This window comes from Tupaia chinensis, unplaced genomic scaffold (assembly GCF_000334495.1).
Source record: "Tupaia chinensis unplaced genomic scaffold, TupChi_1.0 Scaffold141861_1, whole genome shotgun sequence".
Classification (NCBI taxonomy): domain Eukaryota; kingdom Metazoa; phylum Chordata; class Mammalia; order Scandentia; family Tupaiidae; genus Tupaia; species Tupaia belangeri.
The window spans coordinates 59,692-75,551 of NW_006201718.1; the positions used below are offsets into that span (position 1 = coordinate 59,692).

At 35.0% G+C, this 15,860-nt stretch overlaps 1 pseudogene; it reads left to right on the forward strand.

Moving 5' to 3' along the window:
• The window catches only part of LOC102471529 (E3 ubiquitin-protein ligase COP1-like), a 76,065-nt pseudogene that overhangs the window by 53,635 nt on the left and 6,570 nt on the right, over positions 1–15,860 (forward strand).

The following is a 15,860-nucleotide window of genomic DNA, read 5'->3' on the forward strand; positions in this document are numbered from 1 at the left end:
TTCCAGGAATGCAAGGTTGGTTCAACATACGCAAAACCATAAATGTAATACATCATATTAACAGGAAAAAAGATAAAAACCATACGATAATATCCATTGATGCAGAAAAAGCATTTGATAAGATACAACATCCCTTCATGATCAAGACTCTCAGCAAAATCAGCCTAGAAGGGTCATTTCTCAACACAATAAAAGCTTTCTATGAATAACCCATACCTAACATCATCCTGAATGGAGAAAAACTGGAAGCTTTTCCACTAAAAACTGGTACAAGACAAGGATGCCTGCTTTCTCCACTCCTTTTCAATATGGTACTGGAAGTCCTCGCCAATGCAATCAGAAAAGTGGAAATAATAAAAGGCATTCAAATAGGAAAAGAAGATATGAAACTCTATTTGCAGATGACATGACTGTATATATAGTAGACCCAATGGTTTCCATGAAAAAATTCCTGGAAGTAATACATGAATACAGTAAAGTTGCAGGATACAAAATCAACATACAGAAATCTATAGCATTTCTATATATGAACAACAGGAAGACTGAGATAGAACTGAAAAAACTAATTCCATTTACCATAGCCACAAAAAGTATAAGATATTTAGGAATAAATCTAACCAAAGAAGTTAAAGACCTTCACAAAGAAAACTATGAGAAAAACTGTGGCACATATACTCTATGGAATACTATTCGCACAGAAAAAAAACAACAAGACGCTGGCTTTTGACAGAAAGTGGATGGATATGGAAGATTTATTGCTGAGTGAAGCAAGCCAGGCTTTGAAGGAGAGACATTGTCTCCACTTAATATATACCAAGTGTCTGCACTCTATGACTGAAACTGATTGACCAAAGGATATAGAAACACGGTAAATGGTTGTGAATACCAGATACAGTGTGTGTGAAAGAGTAGAATCTGAGGAAGGACATTAAGAAGAAAAATAGAGAGGCAAAGCATTAATGGGACAAAGAAATGTGATATTATCTGTTGAAGATAATTTTATAGTTATTATGAACTGGACTAGGGAGAAATGTGCATATGTCGACTATTCACTTTGTAAGCTAAATAATGTGATTCGATGTATAAAATAACATGAAATAAACATAATAATAATTAAAAAACATTAATGAAGCCCAAATGCCAACCAGATTAACATAAAACTTTATTCAAAAATCCTGTTGACTCTGTATAATCATATATGACCTTCAACAACAGAATGAATTGGATAGCAGTGTTTATGTTTTCTTAAAGAATTTAGTTAAGGTTGCTATTATTTATTTTTAGCAGTTTGGCACAATGCATCAATGAAGTCAACTGGGTGTAGACTTTTCCCTATGGGAAGGCTTTTACTAGTAGATTCAATTGCTTCAATAAGTCTTGAACTGTTTAGATTTTTAGTGACAATTTTTTTTCATTTGTTTTTTATCAAGAACAAATGTGCATGCATGTGAAAGAAAGAGACAGAGAAACACCCTAAAAGGGTATCATCATGCAACAATCCCCTTTCCACAGCCCTCCAGCTCCTCCAGATACTGAATGGTAATGTGCACATGCCTGGTATTTTCATGCTGGCCTGGGGTTCCAGTATTTTAGGGCACTTGAATTGCCACTACACCACAGTACCTAAGCCTAAGTTGAGTTTTTTAAGAAATTTACTTTTTCATTTAAATTTCAACTATATTAGTATTAAGTTTTTCATTTTAATTTACATTTAATCACATTTATCTTTACAGTGTACAACATTGCCTTTTCCAGTATGAATAACATGTATTTCAAACAAGATAAAGGCATTACTATATACATGATCATCAGCAAAAAGCTTTTAATTTTTCTGTCAATTAAACATACATTTTTTCTTCCCTTTTTCCCCTTCCTCCCACTATTACCCTCTGTTACTCCTATCCTTACTTTCTTTAATACCTACCATTGACCTCCCTGCTTCTATCCCTTCCAAACTTTCCATTTTTGCTATATAGATCAGACAATTGATATATATTGAGTGGAACATATAAAGTCTGTCTTTCATAGTCTGGCTTGCTTCACTTAGCATTAAATCTTCCATATTCGACCAATTTGTATCAAATGTCAAGGTCCATTGTTTTTTATAACCGAGTAGTATTCCATAGAGTACATATGCCACATATTTTCAATCATCTGTTTTTGGACATTTGGGCTGATTTCATGTCTGAGCAGTGGTAAATAATGCTGCAATAAACATGGATGTGCAAGTGTTTTTTCAACTGAGGGGTTTTCTATCCTTTGGGTAAATAACTAAGAGTGTGTAATTACTGGGTCATATGGTAGTTCTATTTGTTGGTTTCTGAAGAATCTCCATATCATTCTCTAAAGTGGTTATACTAATTTGCATTCCACCAACAGTGTAGGAGAGTTCCCTTTCACCACAGCCTTGCCAGCACTTATCATTATTAAGGGTTTTTTTGTTTTTGTTTTTGTTTTTTTTTTGGAGAGGTTTTTGCTATAGGGTATGTGTGCTTGCCTAAAAGACAGAGAGAGACAGAGAGACAGAACGTGAGAAATCACCCACTAGTGGGGATGGCCACACTGCAATCCTTTCTCCTTCATTCTCTTCTTGGGATCTTGGGCACACACGCACAGGCACCCAGCATGAATTTAAGCCACTGGATCTGGGACTCGAACCATGGTCAACTACATGGGAGTCTAGTGTTGTAGCCATTACACCATCTCTTGTTCCCCATTATTAAGTTATTTTTAAATAATATTTTCATGTTTTTAGCATCAGTAAGATTTATAGTAAATGTCTACTTTTTCACTTATAATATCAATGATGTGTTTTTGTTCTCTTTTCTTGACCAGTTTTGCTGGAATGCTATTTATTTTGTTAATTCTTTCAAGGATATAACTATTGGCTATTTTGATGTTTTATATTGTATGTTAATTTTCTATTTCACTAAATTTACCTAGTATCCTTATTTTCTCTTCTTTCTATTTTCTTTGGATTTGATTTGATTTGATTTTTTTTGAAATTTCTTGAGATGAAAGTTTACATCATGGAATTTTAGCTTTTATTCATTTTTATTGACAAAATAATTGTACATATTTACAAGTACAATGTGATTGATCAGTCCATACTGAGTAGAAGATTATAACTTTAAAGAAGTACAATGTAGTGGCCAGCAGATGGCATGGAGGTTAAGGCACTGGATGTCACATGGCTAATGCTACAGTTGGATTCCCAGATCCGGAGACTTAAAAATCACACCAGTCAAATTGCATGTGCTAAATCCCAAGAGGCGAAGGGATTAAAATGTGGCCATCCCTCCTGGGGGGTGGTTGCTCACTTTCCCCCTCTCTCTCTCTGTCTCTCTCTCTGGTGAGCACATACACCCTATAACAAAAACTAAAAGAAAAATATAAAACCTACAGTATATAGTGTAATAATAAAATCAAGATAATGGGCATATCTATCCTCTCAAATATTTGTCATTACTTTGTGTTGGAAACATTTAAAATATTATTTTTTAGCTAATCAGAGATATGCAATAAAATCATTGTTAACTACATTTACATTACTGTATTATTCATCAATAAAACTTATTCCTCTTATTATCAGTAATTTCATATTCATTAACAAACATCTCTACACCCTCCCCCTCCTACCCTTCCCATCCTCCAGTGGTCACTATTTTACTCTCTACTTCTCAGAGGCCATTTTAAAATCTTTCCACATGAGAACATGTATTTTTTTTCTAATATATGTAAATAAAGCTAGAAATTTTCTTCTAAAGTCTATAGCTACATTTCACAAATTTCAATCTGCCACCTCTGTCATCAGTCAATTAAAAAAAAAACTTTCAACATTTGTTATTTCTTCTTTGACCCATGACTCATAAAAAAATATATTATTTGGAGGCTAAGCAGTGCACACTAGTAACACAACTGGACCCATGTGGGAGAGATCTTGAATTCTCATCCCAGGAGCTCCCTGAGCACACAGGGTACGTGCATGAACACCCCCCACCCCCGGCTGATCCAGGTCAGCTGAGACTGCAGCTGGATTGCAGCATGACAGCTTTATTAGGGGTCTCTTTCTCTCTGTCTCTCATAAAAGAAATAAATATTTTAAAAAAAAGTTAAAAGAAGTATATAGTTTTATTTCCAAACTAAAGAATTTCTGGTTATCTAATTATTTCTAGCTTAATTTCACTAGGGTCAGAGAACATATTCTGTATTACTTCAGTTAAGACCTAGAATATGGTCGATTTTGATAAATAGTTCAAATTCACCATTCTGTTGTTGGCCAGTATTTTATATGTCATTTAATTGTATTAGTTGTGTTATTTTTTTCTATAGCTTTATGTTCTTTTTTACATTTTTTCCATTCATTTATACTGATAAACTTGTTAACATTTCCCATTATGATTATGGATTTTTCTATTTCTGTATATAATCTGCTTTATATATTTTGAAGCTATATTGTTGGATATATACAAATTTAAAATTGCAATAACTTTTCATTGGTTTTCCTATTTATCAGTATAAAATGTCCCTCTTTGGGTCAAGCAATTCTTTCCTTAAATTACGTCTTCTATAATATCATTTTATCTATCCATTTTCTTTTGGTTAATTTTTACAAGGTATGCATTTTTTTCATCTTTTTGCTGTCAAACTTTCCAAGGCTTTGTTTAAGATATCCTCATTTTAAACAGTAATAAAATTGGGCAAGCTCATTTCTAGGCATCTTATTTTATTTATTTGTCTAGTAGCATGCCACTGTTTCAATACTACAATTATTACAGTTAACTATTGGGATATGCTAAGGACATTTTCTCTTTGGATGTGTCTTGGCTATTTTTGTAATTTATTTTTTCATATCTATTTTCAAATCAATTTCTCAAGTTACACACATACAAACACGTGTGTGTGCACACATGAACATATGCTTGCTGGGTTTGGATTGCAGCTCCTTCTAATGTGTTGATCAGTTGGAGGAAAAATTATATTTTCACAATAGTAAGTCTTTTAACCAGTGTTGATAGTTTCCACTTAGAATTTCTTTAATTTCTTTCAATAAAGTTTTAAATTTTTCACAAGCAATATATCACATACTTTTAACTACTTTTATTCCTACAATCTCATGATTTTAGTGCTACTTACATTTTTGGTCATTTATATGTAGAAATGCTATTGAATTTTTTCAAATATTTTATTTTAAAATAATTTCTGGTTTACAGAGGAATTATAATGATAGTACAGAGTTCCCATATGTTCATCACCCAATCTCCCCTATTTTTAACAGTTTATATAACCATGGGACAATTATCAAATTAAGAAATTAATACTAATGCAATATTATTAACTAAATTATACAAATTATTTAGATTTTCCAAGTTTTCTGCCCAGTTTTCTGCCAAGTGTCATTTTTCTCAATTCAAAGATCAAATATAGTATACCACCTTACATTTAGTCATGCTATCTCTTATCTCTTCTGATATGTAACATTACTTTGTTTGTTTTTTCTTATTTTTAATAATCTTGACACTTTTGAAAGAATACTAGTCAGATATTTTATAAGAGTGCCCCTCGAGGGAACCAGCAGTTAGCATAATAGCTATGTCGCTGGACTCCCACGTAGTCGACTGCAGTTCGTGTCCCGGACCTGGTGGCTTAAAACTCACGCCGGGCGCGTGTGCGTGCGTGCCCAAGATCCCGAGAGGAGAATGGAGGAGAAGGGATTGCGGCGTGACCATCCCCCCTGGGGGGTGATTTCTCGCTTTCTGTCTCTATGTCTCTCTCTGTCTGTCTGGCAAGCGCACGCGCCCTACAGTGAAAATCTCTCCAAAAAAAAAAAAGTAGAAAAAAAGAGTGCCCCTCGAAAAAAAATAGAGAAAAGACATTTGTGGAAAACAGATATGGTTTATTATCTGTTGATGAGGATGTGTATAGTATTCTCAGCCGGGCTGAACTGAGGTGCATATCATGCTGGGTAAAGTCTCTTTACAATCTAAATGATGTATAGCAATTGAATGTATAAATAACAATAATAATGATAATAATATATTTTGGGGAAAAAAAGTGCCTCTCAATTAGAATTTTTAAGATGTTTCCTCATTATTAGATTTGGGTTGGAACCAGCAGTTGGCATAATGGCTATGTTACTGGACTCCCATGTAGTCGACTGTGGTTCAGGTCCCAGACCTGGTTGCTTAAACTTACGCTGGGCGCATGTGCGTGTGTGCCCAAGATCCCGAGAAGAGAATGGAAGAGAAGGGACTGTGGCGTGGCCATCATCCCTGTGGGGTGATTTCTCACTTTCTGTCTCTCTGTCTCTCTCTGTCTTTCTGGCGAGTGTACACATCCTATACGAAAAAAAAAAAAAAACTCTCAAATAAAAAAAGGTTTTGGTTATGGATTTAGGGGTAAGAATACCATGTAAGAGAGGAGTTGCTCCTCACATTGCTTCATTTCAGGCAGTACATGGTATTAACATGACTTATCACTGGTGATGTTAACCTTAGTTTCTCAGTTAAGGTGGTGTCTGTTAGGTTTCACCACAGTCAGGTTATCTTTCCCTTTTGATATTCAATTTGTTGAAAGTGAGTTATTAAATTCACTTCTGCCACTTCCTTGAGGCAAAAGTATCACAAAAATGTGGTAATGCATTAAGATAAACACAAGTAATTAGTAAATTTGAGAGAGATACTTAGAAGCTATGCAAATACCTTTTTTTCCTGAAAGTTTTTTTTTTTTTGAGAGGTTTTTGCTATAGGGCGTGTGCGCTCGCCAGACAGACAGAGAGAGACAGAGAGACAGAAAGCGAGAAATCACCCCCCAGGGGGGATGGTCATGCTGCAATCCCTTCTCCTCCATTCTCCTCTCGGGATCTTGGGCACGCACGCACACGCGCCTGGCGTGAGTTTTAAGCCACCGGGTCTGGGACGTGAACTGCGGTTGACTGTGTGGGAGTCCAGTGACATAGCCATTACGCTAACTGCTGGTTCCCTCCTTAAAGTTTTGTCTACCCACTTTAGTATTCACCAGTGCATCCTACCTGCAGCAATTATCACTGTCATTTTCTAATGCAATTATAAACTAAAATTATTCTTTAAGACAAATTTTTCTCTTTTCCCCTATTATTTATATCTTCAATAATTTAATTTATATCAGGATGGACTTGTAGATAACTTATTCTTGGAGTTATTATACAATCCAACACTATTAATAACATTATTTTTGTGTTCCCTAATTACTTATTAGACCTCTTTCAGCTTGACTCCTGTGTCCTTTTGACATGCCTTAACCCTTGCTTTAGCCTTAACTTTAGCCTTAAAAATCGATCATTCTGCCAGTAACCTCTCCTTTCTTTCATTAAAAAACAGTGTTCTGAAACCAAGATGAGTGCTGGAGAAGCCTATTACTATTGAAATGTTACTGTTTCTAGGACCTCTTAGAACTAAGAAATTACACACACACACACACACACACACACACACACACACACACTAGCCCATGTATACATATGTAAATTTATATTTATTTTTATATCTATTTTTATCTCTATCTATAATATATCTATCTATCTATCTATCTGACACCACAGATTTCATTCTATGAAACCTCAATCCCTTTGTTTATTTGCAACTTTTTTATCTAACATTGAGAAATTTCTTTCTCATTATATATAATATAGTTACATATTTGTTCAACCCTATTATATATGTAGTTTTAAAATTGCTTAACATTACCTCTATGAAAAATGAATTTACCAACTACAGTGTGATGTTTATCCACAGTTCTTTTTGTCTTTACACAAATACTTTCCAGTAAAGACAGTTTTACAAGACTGTTGACAACCAGCCTTCCCCATCTGTTAAAATTATGTCATGTATATCCAATGCATTTGGATTTATTTGTTACAGTCTGCATTTCAACCTGTGTTCTTCAGACATCCTGACTTATTTTTTTAATTTGCATACAGTAAAGTTCATTCTTAGTGGTGTACAGTCCTATGATTTTTTTCAAATACATAGAGTCATATATTCACCATTGCAGTACCATACAGAACAGTTCCACCCATTCCTAAAAATTCTCTGGTGCAACCTCTGTAGTCAACCTTCTCTTTTCTCTGATCTTTGAAAAACCATTGATTTGTCTTTCATATAGCGTTTTCCTTCTGCAAAAATGTTGTATAGGAGGAATCCTATACATGTAACCTTTTTGATCAGGCTTCTTTAATTTAGCAAAATCATTTGAGGTTCTGCCATGTTGTAGCATGAATCAGTAGTTCATTCCTTTCTGTTGTTGAGTAATGTTCCACTAAATGAAAGTACAACTATTTGTTTATCTATACATATGTTGAAAGATATCTGGATTGTTTCCAGTTTGGGGCTATTATATGTTAACTTCTATAAACATTTGTGAACAAGTTTTTGCATTAATATTAAAATTTTAACTCACTTGTTTAAATATCTAACAGTGGAATTACTGTTTCTAATCATAAATTTATATTTAATGTTATACAAAATTCCCAAACTTTTTCAGAATGACTATACTGTTTTACATTCCTTTGATGTTTTCAGGTTGCTCTGCATCTTCATCAGCATATGATATTGTCAGTTATCTCCTTTAGACAGTCTTATAGGTGCACAGTGCATCTCACTGTGGCTTTAGCTTTCATTTTATTAATGACTAATTATATTGAGTATCTTTCCATATGTTTGTTTGCCACTCATATATTTATTTTGATAAAGTGCTTATTCAAATATTTTACCCATTAAAAAATTATATTGTTTGCTGTGTTATGGGAAAATTTTTAATGTCTTTATATTTAAATGTCTTTCTATTCTGGGTACAATTTATCAGAGATGTGATTTGCAAAAAAAAAATTTTTTTTTCTTTTCCTTCTTATGATGTTTCTTTTCATTCTCTTGTCTTTCATAGAGCAAATGCTTCTAATTTCAAAAGGTCTCAATATGTCATTTTTTTTCTTTATGGATTATGTTTTTGATGTCATATCTAAAAACTCATTGCCAAATTTTTTAAGAAGTTGACAGTCTTTTTAAAAATATTTATTTATTTATTTAATTCCATTTGTTGTTATTATCATTTTTAAATTTTGACCAGAGAGAGGCAAGGAGATAAAGAAAAAGTGAGAAAGCAGGCCTCCAGGTCTGGGACTTAAACTGTGGTCGGCCATGTGGGAATCCATTGCTCTTAACCACCATGCCGCCTGCTGGCCTGCCAAATTCAATGTCTGGTAGATTTTATTCTGTTTTCTTTTCTTCTAAATGTTTTATAGTTTTATGTTTTACATTTAAATCTATGATTCATTTTGAATAAATCTTGTATCGTATTAAATTTATTCTAATTTTACATCTCAATATTTTGCAAACTTACTTATAAATTCTAATAAATTAAGTTTTTTATAAAGATAATAACTTCTTCACAGAGAAATAACAGTTCTCTAAGAAGTTCTTAATGGTGTCCTATAACAGGAAAACTAAAGACAGACTTACAGAAATAAGAGTACAAAAACCAGCCAAGAAAATGGCCAACTTACTAATAAGGACAAGTTCAGAAAGATCAGTAATAACATTGAATGTTAACGTCCAGAACTTAAATGGAGATATCAGAACACGGTAACATTGCAAATTCAACAGAAGAGAGATTAATTACATGAGACTGAATTGGTGAAAGAATTTTATGACTTTTGACTAAAATATTACTAATTTTCTTCTATGCTTTGATTTCTATAATTAAGGATTTGTTTTCTTCTTTTGAGCTGTTGGTAGGTTCAACTATTTGTTAGTTTTATTTTTAATCGAAACAAACTTTTCTCCCTTCCTGGCCCCTCTGGAATTGGAAAATATTTGAGAGTATTCTTATTTTGTGACAGAATTGTTATTTGCATAAGTTCAATATCTGTTGCCTTGTGTCAGAAATTGTAAATACTGGTTAAATCAATTAGTATTCTTATGGGGCTTTGTGCAAATAACAGACTAAATTGAGACTACATTTATTTAATTTATTTTTTTTGCAAATAAATTAGTTTATGCCTCTCTTTGGTAAAATGGGGAATGGAGAGAGAAAAAATGCTACAGAAGAAACTTACAGTGCCTGTAGTACTAGATTTTAACTTTGTCCATAACTGTTTTTTGTTTTTAGTATCTACCTACTGTTTGAACAGAGTCCTAACCTTTTTCCTGGTTATACGTACATATTATGTAAATTTTTCTTAATTTTTTTTAAATTTTGATTTATTAAATCTTAAACTGCATTTCTTGAAATTAAAAATACATAAAAATATCAATTTAATGATCACAGTAAGCTTTATAGCCACAGTTAGGTGCTACTTTGTAGTATATTAATTCTACTCACTGAGTTTTATGCTTAAGGTCAGACGTGTTCATAGAGATGTATATATCAGCTGCACTTGCTATTGAAAGAATTTAGATTAATTAAGATATTTTGTGAATCAATAAAATGTGATAAATAAATAAAAGATCTACATTATTCCAACATAGATAAGTTCCAAAGAGCCACAAAGTTAATAATTACAGCACTGTGATGAGAAATTAAAAATTAGCCAGGAATGGCACAATTGACAAAGAGCATAAAGGGTATAAACAGAGGATTTCTGTTTTTAAAATTTTTTAAGATTTTTGTCATTGGACACATGTGCTTGTGGGGGTGGTGGGTGCAGAGAGATAGCAAAAGTGAGATATCATATCCCAGGGGGGGATGACCATGCTTCAATTCCTTCTCCATTCTCCTCCTGTGATTTTGGACACATTCACACATGTGCTAGGCATGATTTTCAAGTCTCTGGGTCCAGGATTTGAACTGCTGTCAGCCATATGAAAGGCCAGTCACTTGCTGGCCCCCTCTTGTAATGATTTTTGACTTGTGGTTTTAATTTGCATTTCCATAATTGTCCCGACCCGGGGGGACAGCTGAACATGTTTCCTGAGTGAAGGAGTGAGAGCCGGGACAAGCGGTGTAGTGTTACAGCACAGAGACGACAGTGTCGTCCATTTATTGTGGGCAGCACAGTACAGCACAGAGACGACGCAGTGTCACAGGTCTTAAGGGTCGCGTCGTCTACCATGAGCAGCACGGAGACGACACGGTGTCACAACTCTTAAGGGTTGCGTCGTCTACTGTGAGCAGCACAGAGACGACGCGGTGTCACAGCTCTTCAGAGTCGTCCGGAGATGATGTAGTGTTACAACTCTTCAGGGTCTCCCAGGTCGTCTGGAGACTGTGTGGTGTTTCAGCTCTTCGGGCTCTTCAGTCGTCGTCTTCCTGGTCGTCTGTCTATTATGGGCCAGAGATCGTGCTTATATACACATTGGTGGGCTGTGATTGGTTGAATGAAGGATAGCAAAAGGTAGGTTATGATTGGTTGCTTTGTGGACCAATCATGAGGTACCCGGATATGCAAATCTGAGGGATTCTAAGCTCACCGATTTGCTATGTGAAGTGGCCAATCAGAGTGTGGTGTTGAAGGTGAGGTTTTTTGAAGGGGAGACAATTGTGGCCTTTGTAATTGTTTGCTCTCTGAGCCTAAGGTGGCAATAGTAAGAGACTCATGAAAAATGGCCTCAGCAGACTCGCTGGTGCACAGCCTCCCACACATAATGGCTAGTGATATTAAGTATCTTTTCATGTGCTTATTTGCCATCCATATATCTTCTTTGATTAAAAAAAAATTGTTCAAGTCTTTGCTCACATTTTAATTGAATCATTTATTTTCTATCATTGATTCTTTGTATTTCCATATGAATTTTAGAACCAACTTATCAATTTCTACCAAAAATTCCTGGGAGATTTTTGTTTGAAATTTAATTGAATCTATAGATCAGCATGCAGAGAATAGATATTTTGTCCAATATAGAACATGGTATGTCTTTCTATTTATTTGGGTATTTACTAATTTCTTTCAGCATTATTTTCTAGTCTTTAGTATGCAGATCTTTCACATCTGTTGTCATGTTTATTTCTTTCAGCAATATTTTCTAGTCTTTAGTATGCAGATCGTTCATATCTGTTGTCATGTTTATCTATATTTCATATTTTAATGCTACTATAAGTGGTACTATTTCACAATTTAACCTTAAATTGTCCATTGATATTATATAGAAATAAAATGAATTTTTATTTATGCATCTTGAATCCTGCTACTTGGTAAACTCAGTCATTAACAAAAGTCACTTTTTTTGTAGATGCCTCCAGATTATGTACATAAATGTTCACATTGTGTTTAAATATATGTTTTTACTCTCTCTTCTCAATCTGAGTATCTTATTTTTCTAAACTGATTGCACTGGCTAGAACTCCCATGGCCTTCAATCATTCCTAGTTAGGAGAGAAAGTAGTTAGTTTTTCAACCATACTATGATGTTAACTAGTTTTTTTCATAACCATCATTTATTGGGCTGAGAAAATTCTTTTCCATTCCTAGTTCACTGAGAATTTTTATTTGGAATAGGGGTTGGTATTGTTAAATGTTTTCTCTATGACTATTGAGAGTATAATATGGGTTCTTTTTAGTTTGTTAATATGGTAAATTATATTGATTTATTTCTCAAATATTAAATTAAATGTTAATTCCTGAGATAAGCCCCTGCTATGGTTTTTATAAAAAAATATTTGCATCCAAATTTGGTCTCCAATATAGTGGCATTGGGAGGTGGTGAGACCTTTAAGAAGTGAGGTTAGTGGACAATGTTTGGATCGTAGGGTCACTATCATCATGAATGCATTAGTACTGTCTCATGAAAGGAATTAGGTTCTCCCTCTCATAAAAGATTTAGTTACCATGAGAGCAGGTTGTTCTAAGGGTAAGAGCTGCCTACACATCACTTTCTCTCTTTGTATGCATTTGCTGACCTTTCTTCAACATTGTGATGCAGCAGAGGCCAGCCAGATACTAGCCCAAGCATTGGACTTTCCAGCCACCAGAATAATAAGCCAAATAAATTAGTACTCTTTGTAAATCACGGAGACACATCGATAAAGAGACAGCATCCTCTCAAAAAGCTTGATACCATGATTCACCCCAAACTTCAGCCAGCCTAAGTCATGGACACACTTTTGCCCAGCATACTCAGTAATGTCTGTGGACACCAACCTATAACTTTTCCATTATGAGTGAGGCTCACAGAACATCAGTTACCACTGTGCCACCATCTGGCCCTTGTAGTTTTCTTTTCTCATAATGTCTTTGTCTGGTTTTGGTATCAGAGTAATTGTGTCCTCATTGAACAAATTTGAATATATCCCTTTCTTTTCAATATTGTAGAAGAATTTTTAGGAAATTATTATTTCTCCTATATGTGTGATAGAATTCACTAGGGAAGCCACATGAGCTTGGGATTTTCTCAATGAGAAACTTTTAGCTATAGATTAGAATTCATGCCTGTTTAGTTTTTAAAGAAGGAACTCCACCCTTTGCTTGGTTTCAAGTATGTATGGAATGTTATGATAGGACACAGTAGTAGTGGTGGTCAGACATGGAAATGGTGGGGAGACAAAAATATACATGTGAAATAAACTCAGTATTTTAATAAAGTAAATGTGTGTGTGTGTGTGTGTGTGTGTGTGTGTGTGTGTGTGTGTAGGGCTATTTACATTATCTATTTATTCCTGAGTAAGTTTTGGTAGTTTGTGTTATTCAGGAAATTTTCCCTGAATTTTGTCAATTTCCCTGGTTTTAAGTTGTTAGTTACATTTCTTTATTATCTTTATTTTAGTCTGTGTAATCTATAAATTTACAGAAATTTCTCATTTCTGATACTGGTTATTTGTATTTTCTCTCTTTTATTTTCTTTCCTAATAACTCTGGTTAGAGTTTTATTAATTTTGATGATTTTTCTCAACGAATCAGTTTTCGGTTTGATTGATTTGCTATTTTATTTTCCTTTTTTAGGCTTTTTTTAAAAAATCTCCACTCTGATCTTTACTTCCTTTCTTATTTACTTTAAGCTTGATTAGTTTTTAACAAGTTTCTTTTTTTCTTTTTATAAAATTCATTCATTCATTCATTCATTCATTTTTTAAATGTATTGGGCAGCGGAGGGTCGCGCTCGCGGTCCCTCTCCTCCGAGCGCCCCGCGCCCCCCCCCCCCCCCCCGCGGGGGGGGGGGGCCCCGCTATGTGCCTTTAATATCTGTTATCTAAATTCCCTTAAGGGGAGGGACCTGAAGTTAGCGTAATGGCTACGTCGCTAGACTCCCATGTAGTCGACCGTGGTTCGAGTCCCGGACCCGGTGGCTTAAACTCACACCGGGCTCGTGTGCATGTGTGCCCAAGATCCCGAGAGGAGAATGGAGGAGAAGGGATTGGGGCATGACCATCCCCCCTGGGGGGTGATTTCTCACTTTTTTTCTCTCTTTCTGGCCAGCACACATGCCCTATAGCAAAAACCTCTCCAAAAAATGAGAAAAACATTCCCTTAAGGGGGAAATAGTGTTTAAATTATTATATTGATAGAAGGCAGTAGAGAGGCACTAGGTGAGATAGGATACGTTGTACATTATAGTATATTTTTGATATCCGTATAATAAGCATATAAGAAAGTAGCAGTTAAACATTTTTCTTATAGTCTTTTTAGGAAGTTATTGTGTTTCTCCTTTTCTTCATTTTCAGAATGGTCACAGGTGGCAGATATTTCAAGATTTGTTGGGAACTGACCAAGATAACCTTGATTTGGCTAATGTCAACCTCATATTGGAGTTACTAGTGCAGAAGAAGAAACAACTGGAAGCAGAATCACATGCAGCCCAACTACAGATCCTAATGGAATTTCTCGAGGTTGCAAGAAGAAATAAGAGAGCAATTGGAACAGATCCAGAAGGAGCTAAGTGTTTTGGAAGAGGATATTAAAAGAGTGGAAGAAATGAGTGGCTTATACTCTCCTGTCAGTGAGGATAGCACAGTTCCTCAATTTGAAGCTCCCTCTCCATCACACAGTACTATTGATTCCACAGAATACAGCCAACCTCCAGGTTTCAGTGGCAGTTCTCAGACAAAGAAACAGCCTTGGTATAACAGCACATTAGCCTCAATTCTAAACTACTCACTGCTCATTTTGAAGACTTAGAACAATGTTACTTTTCTACGAGGATGTCCCGTATCTCAGATGACAGTTGAACTGCAAGCCAGTTGGATGAATTTCAAGAATGCTTGTCCAAGTTTACTTGGTATAATTCAGTAGGACCTTTGGCCACTTTAATCATATGCTAGTGATCTCTATAATGGTTCAAACATAGTCTCTAGTATTGAATTTGACCGGGAATGTGACTATTTTGCAATTGCTGGGGTTACAAAAAATATTAAAGTTTACGAATATGGAACAGTCATCCAGGATGCAGTGGATATTCATTACCCAGAGAATGAAATGACCTGGAATTCTAAAATCAGCTTTATCAGTTGGAGTAGTTAGAACCTGTTAGTTAGCAGTGATTATGAAGGCACTGTTATCCTATGGGATGGATTCACAGGACAGAGGTCAAAGGTCTATGAGGAGCATGAGAAGAGGTGTTGGAGTGTTGACTTCAATTTGATGGATCCTAAACTCTTGGTTTCAGGTTCTGATGATGCAAAAGTGAAGCTATGGTCTACTAACCTGGACAACTCAGTGGCAAGCATTGAGGCGAAAGCTAATGTGTGCTGTGTTAAGTTCAGCCCCTCTTCCAGATACCATTTAGCTTTTGGCTATGCAGATCACTGTGTTCACTACTATGATCTTCGTAACACTAAGCAGCCAATCATGGTATTCAAAGGACATCGGAAAGCAGTCTCTTATGCAAAGTTTGTGAGTGGTGAGGAAATTGTCTCTACCTCAACAGACAGCCAGCTAAAACCGTGGAATGTAGGGA